Source organism: Panthera onca, chromosome B4, assembly GCF_046562875.1.
Source record: "Panthera onca isolate mPanOnc1 chromosome B4, mPanOnc1 haplotype 2, whole genome shotgun sequence".
Lineage (NCBI taxonomy): Eukaryota > Metazoa > Chordata > Mammalia > Carnivora > Felidae > Panthera > Panthera onca.
The window spans coordinates 119,284,329-119,297,378 of record NC_138345.1 but is presented as its reverse complement, the minus strand read 5'-3'; the positions used below and the strand labels follow the sequence as shown (position 1 = coordinate 119,297,378).

Here is a 13,050-nt window from a genome sequence, read left to right as displayed (position 1 = left end):
CTTTGCTCACTTCCTTTCCATCCAACCTTGTCTTGACTTTGAAGCCATTTTTTACCTGACATGAAAAGAAAATACCTTAGCAGGTCTAATAGCTAACTACTTCAAGGCAAAACAAAAAAAAATAAATAAATAAAAAGCCTTTAAATCCCAAACTACAAATGAACAACTTTTCCAATTGAGAAGCTTTATCAATTTAGACTCTGGTATTGTTTATAAAAATGAATATGATTTCATATTGCCTTTATGTGCTCCATTTTGACAATAAATGTTTTCCCAAGCTTTGTGCAATTTTTTTTAGTTTTTATTTAAATTCCAGTTAGTTAACATACAGTGTAATATTAGTTTCAGGTGTACAGTATAGTGATTCAACACTTCCATATATCACCCAGTGCTCATCACAAAATATGGATTCCTTAATCCCCATCACCTATTCAACCCATCCCCCTACCCACCTCCCTTCTGGTAACCATCAGTTGGTGCTCTATAGTTAAGAGTCTGTTTCTTCAATGGAATGGGAAAAGATATTTGCAAATGACATATCGGACAAAGGGCTAGCATCCAAAATCTATAAAGAGCTCACCAAACTCCACACCCGAAAAACAAATAACCCAGTGAAGAAATGGGCAGAAAACATGAATAGACACTTCTCTAAAGAAGACATCCGGATGGCCAACAGGCACATGAAAAGATGCTCAACATCGCTCCTCATCAGGGAAATACAAATCAAAACCACACTGAGATATCACCTCACACCAGTCAGAGTGGCCAAAATGAACAAATCAGGAGACTATAGATGCTGGAGAGGATGTGGAGAAACGGGAACCCTCTTGAACTGTTGGTGGGAATGCAAACTGGTGCAGCCACTCTGGAAAACAGTCTGGAGGTTCCTCAAAAAATTAAAAATAGACCTACCCTATGACCCAGCAGTAGCACTGCTAGGAATTTACCCAAGGGATACAGGAGTACTGATGCATAGGGGCACTTGTACCCCAATGTTTATAGCAGCCCTCTCAACAATAGCCAAATTGTGGGAAAAGCCTAAATGTCCATCAACTGATGAATGGATAAAGAAATTGTGGTTTATATACACAATGGAGTACTACGTGGAAATGAGAAAGAATGAAATATGGCTCTTTGTAGCAACGTGGACGGAACTGGAGAGTGTGATGCTAAGTGAAATAAGCCATACAGAGAAAGACAGATACCATATGTTTTCACTCTTCTGTGGATCCTGAGAAACTTAACAGAAACTCATGGGGGAGGGGAAGGAAAAAAAATGAGGTTAGAGTGGGAGAGAGCCAAAGCATAAGAGACTCTTAAAAACTGAGAACAAACTGAGGGTTGATGGGGGGTGGGAGGGAGGGAAGGGTAAGTGATGGGCATTGAAGAGGGCATCTTTTGGGATGAGCACTGGGTGTTGTATGGAAACCAATTTGACAATAAATTTCATATATTAAAAAAAAAGAGTCTGTTTCTTGGTTTGACCCTCTCTTTCTTCCCCCCCACCCCCTTTGTTCATTTGTTTTGTTTCTTAGATTCCAAATATGTGTGAAATCATATGTTATTTCTCTTTCTCTGGCTGCCTATTTCTCTTAGCATTATGCTCTCTGGTTCCATCCATGTCATTGCAAATGGCAAGATTTCATTATTTTTTATGGCTGCATAATATTCCAATACACACACACACACACACACATACACACACACACACTACGTCTTCTTTATTCGTCAATCAAGGGACATATGGCCTGTTTCTGTAATTTGGCTATTGTAGGTAATGCTGCTATAAGCATAGGGGTGCATGTAGCCTTATGAATTAGTAATTTTGTATTCTTTGAATAAATACCTAGTAGTGTGATTGCTGGATCATAGAATAGTTCTATTTTTAACTTTTCAAGGACACTCCATATTGTTCTCAATAGTGTCCGCACCAGTTTGCATTCCCACCAACAGTGCAAGGTTTTTCTCCACATCCTCACCAACACCTATTGTTTCTTGTGTTGTTGATTTTAGCCATTCTGGCAGGTATGAGGTGATATCTCATTGTAGTTTTGATTTGTATTTCCCTGATGATAAGTGATGTTGAGCATCTTTTCATGCGCCCATTGGTCATCTGTATGTCTTCTTTGGAAAAATGTCTATACATGTCTTCTCTCCATTTTTTAATTGGATTGTTTTTCGGGTGTTCAGTTTTATAAGTTCTTCATGTATTTTGAATACTGACCCTTTATCAGATATGTCATTTGTAAATATCTTCTCCTATTCTGTAGGTTGCTTTTAGTTTCATGGATTCTTTCTTTCTCAGTGCAGAAGCTTTTTATTTTGATGTAGTCCCAGTAGTTTATTTTTGCTTTTGTTTTCCTTGCCTGAGGAGACATATCTAGAAAGAAGTTGCTAAGGCCAATGTCAAAAAAATTACTGCCTGTGTTCTCTTCTAGGATTTTTATGGTTTACTGTCTCACATTTATATCTTTCATCCATCTTGAGCTTATTTTTGTGTATGATTTAAGAAAGTTGTCCAGTTTCATTCTTCTGCATGTTGCTGTCCAGTTTTCCCAACATCATTTGTTGAAGAAACTGTCTTTTTTTCCATTGGATATTCTTTCCTGCTCTGTTGAATATTAATTGACATATAATTGTGTTTTCATTTCTAGGTTTTCTATTTTGTTCTATTGATCTATGTGTCTGTTTCTGTGACAGTACCATACTGTTTTGATTACTATAGCTTTGTAAAATAACTTGAAGTCTGGAATTGTGACTCCTCCATAAGCTTTGTGCATTTTTTAACTAGTGAAATTTTGTGGCATTTATATAAACTATGTTCTCCAATCTTTATTTAACAGAAATGTGTCTGCTGGACTGTGAGTTTTCTTTCTATAAGACTTTGTCACTGCGACTTCTCCTCTCCCAACACCTACAGTTTGGTGGTATTATTCAATCAGTATCTTTGTAATTGCAAAAGAAAAAGAGCACCTAGCCAGGCTCAATTTTAGTCCATTTCATACATGCTCTTCTTTGACTCAAAAACCCCTGCCTCAACAAGGTCCTTAAGATAATCTTTCACTAAAAAGGTTAGCCTAGGCATCATCTCTTTGTTGCATCTTCTGTAATAAAGTGAAAAAAATCAAGGAGACTCAAGTAACTCTTTTCCCAAGGACTTCCAGATATATTTAGACTAGACTCAGCATGTCCAGTCCAAGAACTATGCTTCTGGGGAATGTCTCTCTGAATGCAGGCCTGCCCTGCTACAACCTTCACTACCCAGGTTACTGCTTTGGGAATAAGCTCCTCAGCTGGAATTAAACAGCACCCAATAGTGTGATATGTTTAACATGTTGTTAACATGATGCAAATAACAGGTACATGGAGCATGTCAAATTTATTTCCTTCTTTTTCTCTTATAGCTTCAATTATTTTTCACTTTGGGCACATAGAAATTGGCTAATCCATATTCTTTTTTAAAGTGTCATTCGTTTCTACAAAGAAGCAATTGCCAGTGACATACTTTGGAAGTGGGTAGACTACTTAGCATGACCCCCAGTGCACACAGTTGGTGGACCTCCCTATCATTTGTGAAGCTTCCGTGTATAGGCTATGCCTCCATCTACAGGCACTAGGGGATCTGGCCCCTGTCTCCATTCTCTGCTCTCTCTGCTCCAACTACACTGACCATGCTATCCTGCAAATCACATTCAGCTTCCTCACCACAGTTCTGCCTCACTTTCCTCTCAACCTGGAATATTCTTTCTCCAGACAGTTATTGTTGATTCATTCACTTCATTCAGGTCTCTGTTCAAATACCACCTCCTCAGAGAGGCACGCTTGCTCACCCTACCTTAAGAAAATAGCACCCCCTATGACTTTATATACTTTCATAGACCTTTCCACTATATTACATATTTGGATCTTTGTTCTTCATCCGTCTCCCCCACTAGAAAGTAAGTTCCATGAGGGTAGAGACTTCATCTTGTGCACCATTATACTAGTGCCCAGAACACACTAGACATTCAGAAAATATTTGGTGCATGGAAGGCAGAAAAGAAAGCAAGCAGGAAGGCAGGGGAGGAGGAAGAGAGGGAAGGTAAAGAATGTTCAAGGTGGAATGTTGTCTAGTTCCTGTCACAGTCTGTCAGGGTGGCTGCTGGTTACACTCCATGGCTTCCTGAGCTATTTCATTTGGGATCAGCCTGTGAGACATACCTACATCTCCACCCTCATGAATTCCTGGGTGCTGAGTCTCCATGGAATTTTCTCCATGGTTTGTGTGCCATCCCCTACTATCTCTACAGGATGCTACTTCATGATGTTTTTAAAGAAGAATTTGCCTTTTTATACTATTTATAATATTTCTCTTTCAGTTCAACCATTCCAGAAGCTTCTATAGTGGGCTTGGGTCTTGGGAGACAAAGTGAGAATTATAACACTTAATACTTGTTAAGTATTTATTATGGGGCAAGCACTGATTTAAGCACTTTGCAAGTATTAACTCATTTAATTAATCCTATGAAGTACCATTATTTTCATATTACAGTTGAATAAACTGAGGTCAAGAAGGGTTGGATAACTTTCCCCAATCATCCAGTTTTTGAACATGGGTAATGTAGCTCTAAGGCCCACATTCTTAACAGTTATCCATACTGATGTAACACAAGTAGCACTGAGCTGGGATTTAGAAGACATAGATGCTTGCCCTTCCTCTGTGATCGTAGACAATATTCTTAACTTTTCTCAGTTAATAACTCAGAGTTAAGGTATACTCTCCTCACCTATAAAATCAAAAGGTTGGACTACACAGTCTATAAATGCTCTCCATCTCCAACATTTCATAACAGGCTTACAGTGAGTTGTTTCAACAAAAATATTGTGTTTAGGTATGTTCTATGCTGCTCATATCACCTTCTGTGGCTCTTACCATCTATGTGACAGCATCATAAAATAAAAAAACATAATCTGGGTTCAAAGCATAGCTTTGCCACATCTCAACTGTGCAGCTTTCAGTAACTTATTTGACTCTTCTGAATCTGTTTTTTTTTTTTGTTTGCTTTTTTTTTTTTTCTAAAATGAATCTAATATTACCCACCTTACAAGATTTTCCCAAGGATTTAAAGAGAACGAAGTATGTAAACATGGCTGGTAAACATTAAGTACACAATAGAAGTTAATCTCCCCCTCACTTTTGCTCTATCTATACAAGTCTTGGATGTTTTGCACGGATGTCTGTCTGTCAAACAAAAGAAATGAGTGCCAAGAAATTTTGATATCTGTTTTAAATTTTTATTTGTGACCAGACATTTGCTTTATAAAATAAAACAATAAAATTCAGGTTCCCCATAATTTTCAATTTTACTTTGTTTTCTGTAGATGCTGAAAATGACATAAACTTCATTAGGATCACCAGAGGAGGTTACAAGAAACACCTAGGCTGCATTTGGGGAGCAGATGATATTAAAAGACGCTTGTATCAAGCTAAATACCAGCCTTCTTATTACGTAGCATTAAAGGGATTTCTTGGCACATCCAGACTTCCATTTCTAATAATATTGTGTTTCGTATTTGTTTTGATCTCCTTCTGGCAGCCAGAATACCATTTTTTGAAGTACCATCCTGTTACACAAATGCACAGCTTAGTAAAATGTAAGAGGAAGTGGGCTCAGAAGCCCTTGGTTTCTTCTTAGCTTTACCACTTAACAGCTATGTGCAGTTGAGCAGTGTTCTCAACTTCTCTGAGCCTCTGATTCTTTATTTGATAAATGAGAATCATAATACAGTCAACATGACCAGGTTGTTATGAAGCTTAAATGAGATAATGTATGGGCTTGAAACAGAGTAGCCACTTGATGAAAACTGCTCAAATCTGATTCAGGAACACAGACGGGATCATTCATTCTCCAGCCTAATTAAATAAACACATCCGGCTTTCTCCCCAGAAAGATAGAATATATGTTTATTATATGCACATATTATATAATACATATAATTTCAGGAGGTTAACAGACCTTTTGAAACTCAACCCCTAGAGGTCTATGGAGTTTAGATTAACCCTTACTGTTAAGCTGTGTACTATTGTTATAGTGTCTGAAAGTGCTGTCTTCTCAGTAATGGGTAACCTTTCAGGAAGTGGTGACAAATCATGAGTTACATATAAAAGGTAAAAGGTAATCCATTCTTAGTCATTCCATATATATTTATTGGGCATCTTCTCTGTGCCAGGCACTGTTAGAGTCACTGAGCACATAGCAAAGAATGAAACTGATGAAAATATCTGCTCCCCCAGGAGCTTACATCCTAATTACTGATTTTTTATGTGCTTACTCCTCACTCATAAATGGAGTTCCCAAATTTCTTACCTCTCATGTTAAAATCTGGGCACACCTACACCCTACTGTAGTATATATAGACTCAATTTTTATCTACATGAACAAAAATTTTTTTTCAATCAGAATAGTTAATTTGAAGGAACTTACCTCAACACAATAAAGGTCATAAATAAAAAGCACACAGCCAGCATCTTTACTCAATGAAAAACTGAATGCTTTTCCCCTAAGATCTGGAACAAGGCCAATATGCCCATTCTTGCCACTTTTCAACATAATACTGGAAGTACTGGCCTAAAAATTTAGGCAAGAAAAGGAAATGGAAGGCATCCAAATCAGAAAGGGAGAGGTAAAATTATCTGTGTTTGCAGATGACACACACACAAAAAAACTATTAAATCCATAAGCAAAGTTGTAGGATACAGTATCAACATACGAAAATCAGTTTCATTTCTATACTAAGAACAAAATATCCAAAAAGGAATTTTTTTTTAAATTTACAGTGACATTAAAAAGAATAAAATACTTTAAGAACAAACTTAACCAAGGAGGTGGAAGATTTTTAAATGAAAACCACTAAAACACTGTTTTGTGCCAGGCTCAGCTTACTGGTAGTAATGCCATTGGCTATAAATGGCTGGGTGGGGGCACCTGAGTGGCTCACCAGTTGAGCATCCAACTTTGGCTCGGGTCATGATCTTCTGGTTCTTGGGTTGAGCTCCACGTCAGGCTCTGTGCCAACAGCTCAGAGGCTGGAGTCTGCTTCAGATTCTTTGTCTCTCTCTCTCTCCTCCCTCAAAAATAAACATTTTTTTAAAAAAAGAAAGAAAAGAAAGAGGCACGAAGGAATCTACTCCTGAAATCATTGTTGCACTATATGCTAACTAATTTGGATGTAAATTTAAAAAAAATAAAAAATAAAACAAGTTAATAAAAAAAAGAAAGAAAAGAAAAGAAATGGCTGGGTGCACACACCTAAGCTCCAGTGAACTTCCCAAAGATAGCTCCCCTTTCTAAACCAATGTTAGAACTGACCTGATCCTTGTGGTATTTTTTAGATTGCAAGATGCCCTTTAGCAATAACCATTAGGAAACTTTGAAGAAAAAAATAATGTATTATTTACATGTCATAGAACATATAAGGCACACGGAGAGGGCACAAAATAAGGTCTTCAATAGAAAGAGAGACAGAGAGACCACAGACAGAGAGCAGAGACCTGGGATTCTGCTTTTATTGGGGCTATTTTAATTTATTTTATTTTATTTTTATTCTGCTTTTATTGAGGGTGGGGGTCTAGGGTTTCTTAGACTCACTCTTTATTGGTCAATTTAAAACATGAAGCAGAAATCTGAAATTCAGGAAGAGAAGGGGGGGGGGGGAAGCAGCCCCAAATGGTCAGTTATCAAAATCAGCTAAAATCTCTAAAACAAAGGGGCCTTAGTGTGGGAAAGCAGCCTGGTTCTTTTTCTACGTGTGCCTGGTAGTGTGTTTATTCAAGATAGCCTTTGTTGAAGCAGAGTCCCCTGTGAAGTGGATGCCAGGGCAATCAAAGCTCAAGTCAAGCACTTGCATTTCAAAAAGAAAAGCCAACTGTCAAGGCTTAAACTGATGAAAGAAATTAAAACAGATACAAATAAATGGAAAGATATCTGTGTTCATGGATTGGAAGAATTAATATTGTTAAAATGTCCATATTACCCAAAGCAATCTACAGAGTCAATCTTTATCAAAATCCAAGTGACCTTTTTTTTAATAAAATTTAAAAGATAATTCATATGGAACCACAGAAGGCACTCAATAGTCAAAGCAGTTTTTAGCAAGAATAACCAAGCTGGAGACCTCATACTTCCTGATTTCAAAATATAATACAGAGCTATAGTAATCAAACAGTATGTATGGGCATAAGAACAGACACAGAGAAAATGGAGTAAAATAGCTCAGATATAAATCCATGCAAATACTTTCAACTGATCTTCAACAAAGGTGCCAAGAATACACGATGGAGAAATGATGGTCTCTTCAATAAAGGGAACACAGGATACTGGATACCCACATGCATAAGAATGAAATAAGACCCTTATCTTAGACCATACACAAAAATCAACTCTTGGATTAAAGACTTAAACGTAATATCTGAAGCCATAAAGCTCCTAGAAGAGAATACAGGGGAGAAGATTCGTAATATTCATCTTGGCCATAATTCTTTAGATATGCCACCAGAAGCGGAGACAAAAGCCCCACAAAAATAGACATGGGGGGCTACATCAAACTAAAAAGTTCCTGTGCAGCAAAGGAAGCAATTAACAAAATGAAAAGATAACCTATGGAACAGAAGAAAATACTGATAAAGGGTTAATCTCCAAAATATATAATGAACTGTTGGAATCTAATAGCAAAAAACCAAATAAACCCAATTTTAAAAATGGGCTAAGGACTTGAGTAGGCATTTCTCCAAAGACGTACAAATGGCCAGCAGGTGTATGGGAAAAAGCTCAAAATTACTAATCAGCAGACAAATGAAAATCGAATTACAATGAGAAATCACCTCACACCTGTCAGAATGGCTATTAGCAATTTAAAAAAAAGTGTTGGCATGGATGTGGAGAAGTTGGAACATCTTGTACACTATTGGTGGAAATGTAAATGGTGCAGCTACTACGGATCTACGGAAAACAATGTGGAGATGGAGTTTCCTCAAAATATTAAAAAATAAAGCCTCCATATGATCCAGCAATCCTGCTACTGAATATTTAGCCAAAAGAAATGAAGTCAGGATCTTGAGAGAGATTAGCACTCCCATGTCCATAGCACGCTGTTCATAATGTAGGAACAACCTATATATCCACCAACAGATGAACTGATAAAGAAAATGTAATATATACATACAGCAGAATATTATTCAGTCTTAAAAAGAAGGAAATCCTGCCATTTGCAACAACATGGATGAGCCTGGAAGACATTATGCCGAGTGAAATAAGCCAGACACAAAGGAAAAATACTACACGATACACTTACATGATGACTCTAAAATGGTCAAATTCATAGAAGCAGAGTGATTGTCACTCTGCAACAGTGGTTGTCAGAGGCTGTGTGGAGGGGGACAATGGGGAGATATTAGTCAAAGAATGCAAAATTTTAATTATACAAGATGAATAGGGGCTCCTGGGTGGCTCAGTCGGTTGAGCATCCACCTTCGGCTCAGGTCATGATCTAGCGGTTTGTGAGTTTGAGCCCCACGTTGGGCTCTGTGCTGGCAGCTCAGAGCCTGGAGCCTGCTTTGAATTCTGTGACTCCTTCTCTCTCTGTCCCTCCCCTGCTTGCGCATGCTCTCTCTCTGTCTCAAAAATAAACATTAATTAAAAAAATTTTTTTGAAAAGATAAATAAACACTATATATCTACTATCCAACATAGTGCCTCTAGTTAATACTGTATTGTATACCTAAATATTTGCTAAGAGCCTGAATATTATGTTGTGTTTTTATCACACACAAAAAAAAATAATAAAGAAGGGAGGAGGAAACTTTTGGAGGCAATAGATACATTATGACACAGATTGTGGTGACAGTTCACAGATTGTACTTATCTCCAAACTTATCAAGTTGTATATATTAAATATGTATAGGTTTTTGTATGTCAGTCATACCTCAATAAAGTGGCTTAGCAAAAAAAAAGTTGACACACATTTGAAGAGGTGGAAGTTACTAGTTTACAGTTTTGCTTAAGATTGTAGCAAAAAAAAGGGAGGGAATCATTTCTATTTTCATTTATCCAGGCAGTTATTGAACAGATATGGATTGAGTGCCTCCCAATTTCCAGGTACTGTGCTAGCCCAAACTAGCCTGATATTGGCAAGTTTCTATGGCCCTTTGCATGCCACAGTTGTTTGTATGAATAAAAAAGAAAGATAGGAAATCTAACAGCATTCTAGAGAATAATATTAAGGGTAGGAGAGATGTCATGGAGGAAAACAAGGATGAAAATAAAAACATGATGATAAAACAAAGAGGGGTGCCTGGGTGACTCAGTCATTTGAGCATCTGACTCTTGATTTAGTCTCAGGTCATGATCCTAGGGGCCTGGGATCAAGCCCCACATCAGGCTCTGCATTGACCATAAAGCCTACTTAAAATTCTCTCTCTCTCTCTCTCTCTCTCTCTCTCTCTCTCTCTCTCTCCTCTCCACTCCCCCTCTCCCCAACTCATGCACTCTCTAAAAAAAAAAAAAAAAGAAGATAAAGTGATAGTGATTAAAGAAAAAACATAGTGAAAAAGAAAAAAATGATGGAACTTTTATGAGGAAATGAAAAAAACAGAAATATATATTGAAGAGTTGCCACTGGTCTTGAAAGCAAACCTCCATTAGAGAAACAGAGGACAGTAATTGAACATAGCAGTAATTGGATTGAACAGAACAATGATTAGTACCTGGTAAACTTTTGGAGGCTGGAATACGACTGAACAAAGGAACAGATGTAAAGATCAGACGGTCTGAATACCAATTTCAAATTGCTAGTTATGTGCCTGTGTGAATGATTCATTGTTTCTCATTTTCTTTCCCCCAAATCTCATCTTTTGTAAATCCAAAAAAGCTGGCTATATAGTTAGATAAAATGAGCCTGGGTCATTGAGGAGCTTCAGTTTAATAACAAGTACAGTGAATAGGATGCCATTTCTCTCTCCAAGCCCAGTAAAGTCCATGTTGTAAAGCATTGGAAGTATGTCTCTGCACGATAATTCCCAGAAATGCATTTCACAGCCTTTAGTTGAATGAAATTAGCTTATGTACATCCCCAGAAGGCTTACCAGGCATTTCCTCTTAAATGCAATTTGTGCTTAAAATAATGATTCCATGTGGTATTTTTTCATCAAATGAACTTAAAAGTAAGCAAAAAAGATATTTCTGTTCCACAAAATCAATCCATCCTCTGGGATTTGGTTGAGGTTCTTTCCTTATTTATATAATATGATTCATCTATAATGGTTCATATGGTTTACTTCGATTATTGGTTGGTGAAGGCAGTATAGTTGCAGAGCATATGTGTATGGGGAAGAAAAGACAATTAATAAAATCACAAAGGGTTTGGCCCACATTTGGTAATTAAACTTCTCAGTGTTTCAGCTTAAATTTCATTCTGCCCATTTGCCAGGAGGTGACACTATGAGCCTGTGCAGTTTTCTTTTTCTTGTTAGGCTGTGGCACCTGGCCCTCTTCCCAGTCCCGTGCAGATCACTTTGACATTTCACTTCATCTAGGTGGTTTCTGTCAGTTTCTGCCTGAGAAAATTGAAGGCAGAGAAGCTAAGTGACTTCCCTACACTCTCATCGAAGTCAGCAACAGAGCCAGGCTACATACAGTTCACGGGAAGATCCTTCACCATCCAGGTGGCAACAGCTCAGATTTTCAGCTCTGTTCCAGGTTTATTCACTAGGACCGGAAAGTGTGGGTGCTGCTGGAGAATGTTCTGGGGGCTGGATGTTACTGTGAGAAAAACCAACGCATCATTAGAACATGTTCTTATGCAGTTCTCATCTCGTACTGAAAACTTAGTACAAGGGACATTATTCAATTTTATTAACATATCAGTGCTGTTCCAAAAAAAGCTTTCATGAAAGGAAAGGAAAAAGTAAAGCAAAGTTCAGTTTTAATGATTTTCTTTTCATTTTTAGGTTATTCTTTCTTGGGTTTTGGAAAGCCCTCCCCTTCCCCATTCACTTCCCCTCTTGGTCCAAGGGCCAACTGGTCTTTCTGGTGGTCTGACAGCTTTCCATCATTAGTTTCTGCATTTTATTTAAAGTCATATGACCCAGCTGGAACCCAGAGGTCTAGGATTCTTTGCTAGGAGGTTTGAGGAAGATAAATCTGCAAAGTTAGATCCCCTTTCCTTTCAGAGGCTCTATGGGAATGAAGAGTGTGTGTTTTTAGTTCTTTTCTAGAAGTCCAAAAGGAAACCACTGTGGACTTCCAACCTCAGGCGTTTCCGCCTAACTGCCTTCTTGATTTTGTCATCTGACATGACTTATCCAGAACAGTGGTTCTCAAACTTGAGTGAGCATCAGAATCACCTTGGAGACACAGATTGCTGAGTTTCACTTCCAAAGTTTCTGATTCAGTAGGTATGGGTTGGGGCCTGATAATGTGCATTTATTTCTACAAATACCCAGGTGATAATAGTCTGGGGACCATGAGAAGTACTGGCCTCTAAACAACGGTTTTCATCTCTGGCTACATTAGAATTATCTAGGGGAGGTTTGTTTCTTTGTTTGTTTGTTTTGTTTTTAAAGACTAGATCAATGACAATTCAATGCTAGATCCCAGCCCCAGAGATATTCATTTGGTTGGTTTAGGTTAGTTTTTAACGCTTTTCTAAGTGATTCTTCCAACTGTGCTCCAAACCCTAAGAGATGCTATTAAGTGTCAGATTTCCTTTGATAATCAGCTTGTCTCCTGGGATGTCTTTGGAATGCAGCTGAGCAGCACTTTCTATGTTTTCCACCATAAGCTCTCTAGTGCCACCTCCTGTTTTCCGAAAAATATCCTCTTAAATAGCCTTCAGAGCTCACCCCACCCCTAGCCTACAGGTGACAGAGTGTGGCAATGCTCTCTGCTGTCTTTCAGATGAGTTCAGCCACTAACATAGGAAAACAAATCTGTGCTCCCTGGGACAGCTTGGTGTATGCCATTAACCAATCTCCAGCCTGAGCAGGTTTCCAGGCATTTTGATAAAAGAGTACAT

The 13,050-nt window shown here is 38.0% G+C and overlaps 1 protein-coding gene and 1 long non-coding RNA gene across 16 annotated transcripts in view; one reads left to right on the top strand and one right to left on the bottom strand.

Moving 5' to 3' along the window:
* ANKS1B (ankyrin repeat and sterile alpha motif domain containing 1B) overlaps positions 1-13,050 on the top strand; it is a 1,079,287-nt gene that overhangs the window by 856,860 nt on the left and 209,377 nt on the right. The window lies entirely within an intron of this gene.
* The window catches only part of LOC132693910 (uncharacterized), a 42,502-nt gene continuing 39,963 nt past the window's right edge, over positions 10,512-13,050 (bottom strand). Inside the window, exon 3 of the long non-coding RNA XR_009617034.3 lies at positions 10,512-11,795. This is a non-coding gene — a long non-coding RNA (uncharacterized LOC132693910). The remainder of the gene's footprint in view (positions 11,796-13,050) is intronic.